Source organism: Dromaius novaehollandiae, unplaced genomic scaffold (genome assembly GCF_036370855.1).
Source record: "Dromaius novaehollandiae isolate bDroNov1 unplaced genomic scaffold, bDroNov1.hap1 HAP1_SCAFFOLD_45, whole genome shotgun sequence".
Classification (NCBI taxonomy): Eukaryota; Metazoa; Chordata; class Aves; order Casuariiformes; family Dromaiidae; genus Dromaius; species Dromaius novaehollandiae.
Window position 1 is genome coordinate 759025 of NW_026991505.1, and position 4699 is coordinate 763723.

Below are 4699 nucleotides of genomic sequence, written 5' to 3' on the forward strand. Positions count from 1 at the left end.
CCACAGAGACAGCTCCAGTTCAAAAGCCTGGAGCTCCCTGCCAGCCACCGGATCTCAAAAGGCCCACCAGCCTGATGGCTGCTGAGTAATCAAAGATCCAGAATGAGAGGGAGAGTGGCTGTGAAGAGGCGGTGTCCCACAAACCATCATGGGCCCAGCCACAGACTGGCTCCAGTCCCCTGCAGACAGCCAGCATCCCAGGCAGAATGAGGGCTCTGACAGGTGAAGGCAGAGGTGAAGGATGCCAGACAGGAGGACATCATTAGCCAGAAGACTTTATCCAGTCAGCTCTGCACTGGCCTCCTTCCCCACAGCCTCTGTCTCTTCCTGGCACACCAGTGCAGGCAATGAGAACACCTTGAGTCCTGCTACATGCCTGGGCCCTTGAGAGCTTCCACAAAGTTCTCTGTAGGCACAGAAGGAAGCCTCTGCTTCTCCCACACCTTCTCCGCATCACCCCGCCCTTCAGTGTCCAGGAGCACCAGCGTGTGTCCAGGCTGACAGGGCTGAGGCACACACCACAGCCAGATACCTTTGGTATGGGCCTGCATGGGGAAGGCCAGGGAGAAACCTGTGGAGGGGATGCAAGGGGCTCAGCAGTGTCAGCTACAGAGCAGGAAAATGGAGGCATCTTTGCTGCCCAGGGCCGGGACCTGTGTGGCTCCCCACCTCTCTCATCCATCCTCTCACAACCCAGCCTGTTCATGAGGTGGGACTTGCCAGCGCAGTACAGCCCTGTGATGGCCACCACCACCACCACGGGCTGTGCAAACTATGACAGCACCTGCAGGGTCTTCTGCCCCACCAGCCCCTGCCTCTGTGTGTTCTCATCAGGCACCTGGGCACTTCTATGGAGGTTTCAGATGCCATTGCTCATGGCAAACACAGCTTGCAGAGGGGACAGTGAAACAGGTATTTGAGGCCTTCAGAAAATCACCATAGTTTGTTATCTCCATCTTTAGAAGTGAAAAGAAAAGAAAAAGCATTTTAAGATCTTCATGGACTATAAAGGGCGCAAAAGATGTTAAGTCAGAGGCAGAGTCCAGCTGTGCAGTTGTAGCAGGTCAAAGGAAGCCATGATACCTATTCCATGTATTATCCTTGGGAATTACAAAACCATGTGTCAAACTCCTTGGAAAATTCCCCATTAAAACTGTTAGTCTTCCTGAGAATGATGTGCTATAACCTTGCATATTTCCAGAAATGGCTTTTGATTCTACAGCTTCCTCCTGCTTGTGAGAGCTGGCTGTGCAAATAATCAGTAATCAGTTCAACTCCCCACAACATCATTAGTTTTCTGTGTGCCTGAAACACTATGCCTTGATGTTTTCTGCACTGAAGTCCCATAAGGTTCAGAGGCTTGATCCCAAGAGGAGCTATCAGAGAGATGGAAATTTTCCTTTGTTGGAAAGAAATGTGATTGTTTCCGTGACAGGGAGGACTATATAAAGGTTTCCTGACACCACTGAACAGTCCGAATTAGTCCTCTTTGAAAGTGGTGTACTATATGTGATCAACTATACTACTATAATACTTCAGCTTTGGAAAGATACCGTATATTCAGCTAGGATTTGGAATGAAGAAAACTTATTAGAAAACCCTTTTTTGAATTAAAAGACAAACAGGACTTCAGAGTGATCTTCACTTAAAAACTAAGTAACCAACTTCTCTTGCCTCTCTCCCTCCTTCTCTCCCTTCCTACCTCACTCCCTTCCTTCCTTCCTCCCATTTTCTTTTCTCGCTGTCCTCAAACACACCATTCCTTTCAGTGAGCTGGTACACAGGTAGCAGCTCCGGCATCAGTACTGGCCATCTAGGTTACAACAGTTTCTAGTATTTGTTGCAACAGCTGGGGTGGAAAATCAAGGAATTCTTTTGTGTCCCTTTCCGGACTCGGTGTCTGATCTTTTCCATTCATGAGGCAGCATCAGCTGCTGCTGCACCTTATGGAAGAGGACTCTGGGGAACAGAAATAACAGCTCAGGACAGAAAGACAGCAAGCTACTGCTGAGTTCTTCTCTCTTTCCCTGCAGGGATGGATAACCAGACAGAGGTGAGCAAGTTCATCCTGCTTGGCCTGTCCAGCCTTCAAGGGCTGCAGCAGTTCCTGTTCATGCTCTTCTCCCTGCTCTACCTGCCCAGCCTGCTGGGGAATGTGGCAATTGTGACTGTGGTGATATGTGAACCTCGGCTACGCATCCCCATGTACTATTTCCTCTGCAACCTCTCCTGCCTGGATATTTTCTACTCCACAGTTACCATCCCCAAGATGCTGGCTGGGTTCCTCTGGGGGCACCAGGGTATTTCTTACACTGGCTGCCTAAGCCAACTCCACTTCTTCCACTTCCTGGGCAGCAGCGAAGCTTTGCTGCTGGCTGTCATGGCCTATGACCGCTTTGTGGCCATCTGCCACCCGCTGCGCTACACCCTGATCATGAGCCCACGGGCCTGCCTGCTGCTGGCTGCAGCCGCTTGGGCTACTGGCTTCCTTCCTGGCACACAGTCATGACCTCCCGGCTCCATTTCTGTGGCCCCAGCCACATCCACCACTTCTTCTGTGACATCAAGCCCCTGGTGAGACTAGCCTGCAATAGCAACCAGCTCAACCTGCACCTGCTCAGCATCATCACAGGGAGTATTGCAATAGGCCCCTTTGTCTTCACACTCTTTTCTTACCTGTACATCTTTTCCTTCCTCCGACTGAAAGTCCAGTCGAGGGAGGGAAGGAGGAAATCCTTCTCCACTTGCATCTCCCATCTCACAGTAGTGGCCTTATTCTATGTCCCTGCTGTTTTTAACTATGTGCCACCTTCCTCAGGGAGTTCACCCAGGCGGGACATGATAGCCACCCTTATGTATACTGTTGTCACCCCCGTCCTCAATCCTTTGATCTACACCCTGAGGAATGTGGAGGTGAAACGTGCCCTAAAGAGAAGACTTTTCTCCAGAGAGTTACTAGTGCAGAAAATGTTCTGCCTTGCAGCTTGTGTGGGGTAGTAGGCAACGGACAATGCAATCAGAGGAGCTTTTGGCTCAAGAATGTCTTGTGCAGAAATCTGCTTTTCACTGCCAACAGCCTGGGTCCCTTCAGAAAAATCCTACATACTGCATATGGCCCTACGTCTGCTATCTTGGGCAATATCAGTGCATAAAGATGAATATATGTTGGTGGAACAGCCACTCCCATTCATCCAAGTGGAGAAGAGAAGTGGCTCCAGAGAGTGATACTTCAATAAAAACACCTTTTTTTAGAGTGGTTTACCCTCAAACGTCACTTCATTTTTTTGCTCTTTCTTTCTTTCTTTCTTTCGGCAGCTGAATCCCCAGTCAGAGCTGTCAAGAGAAGTCAGGACATGATTCATCTTAGCCTAAAGCCGACAGACAAGGAGGGATTCAGTTGCTTTTGTGGGATCCAGTTGGCCATGTGCAGACATGTATGTCATGCCACTTGAAATACTCTGTGTATCTCAGCTGGTGTCTCTCTGCTGCTCCAGAAAGGCATAGGTCCTGCGCCAGATCTACCAGCCCTGTATGGCTGTCAGCTATCTTAGGGCATCTGAGATGGTGCTAGACACCTATGTTGGGCAACTGAATCCCACCCCCATTGCCTAGATTCACAGCGTTTAAAACTGCTCTTCAGGCACTTGTCTCACAGGGAGGAAGGTACATTTGGAACCCCAAACGTAGGTGTCCTAATCTCAGATTGAATCTCACCCTTAATCTCAAAATGAGTGGGAATGGTGGATTCCAGTTGAAGAAAGCTTCCAGAACTGATCCTTAGGGCTTAAAGGTAAGGTGAGCTTGGGTGATGGGGATTAAGAGTAACAGCTGGAGAGGTCTTTTGATTCTTACCTGTCCTACAGGTTTTTTCCACATATTCATAAACTTCACCAACATGCCAGGTGTGTTTCACACAATACCTACTTGCTCAACACATTCCATGTTGAGACTCCTACCATAAGCCTTAAAAAGGCTGCCTCTAGTATTGTTGTTATTATCATTTTTAACAGTGTTATAGAATGATGATGATGATGATGATAGTAAATATTTCTATTAGGGCCTCAAGTAATCCCTGAATGCAAAATTTTCATGCCATGTGCTTGAAGGTGTCAAAAGAGATTCTTCCTCTCCTAAACAATGCTCCAGACTGGATACTGTCAGAGACAGTGTCCCAAGGGTCCTGATCTCCTGTTCCCATAGGACCACTCTTTGAGTCTGAGCTCTTGTAAGTGTTTTTAGGTCTTTAAGAGTTAATATCTGTTTCTAACTGGCCAAAGACAATGTGAGTGCTCCCTTGCAACCCACCTTTCTGCATGCGTGCTGTATCCTTCAGCAGAGGCAATGACTTGAGCCAGATCACCTGTGAAATCCCCTTACTGTCTTGCTCCAGTTCATCCTTCTGTGAAAACAGGCTTCTTGGGTTTGTTTTTAGACATGGGCTCTTTTATATGCATAATAATGCTCTATGTTAAGCTCGTCACTGTGGTTCTAAGACTACCTTCTATAGGAGGGTGGTGTGATTTATATTTTTGTGCCTTGCTGCTGCCTCCTTCCTTGTTTACACTACTATATACACCTCTACCTATATATACTTATACCTATACGTAGCCACTAACTCCATAGTAGCTCTTTGTTTGTTTGTTTGTTTTTTACTGTGCGGTGTCTGCATTGATTAATGCAGTCATCTACAACAGGAGCA

General features: G+C 47.9%; 1 pseudogene; it reads left to right on the forward strand.

Moving 5' to 3' along the window:
- Positions 1 to 2035: 2035 nt before the first annotated feature.
- Positions 2036 to 2997, forward strand: LOC135327020 (olfactory receptor 12D1-like; annotated as a pseudogene).
- Positions 2998 to 4699: the final 1702 nt, after the last annotated feature.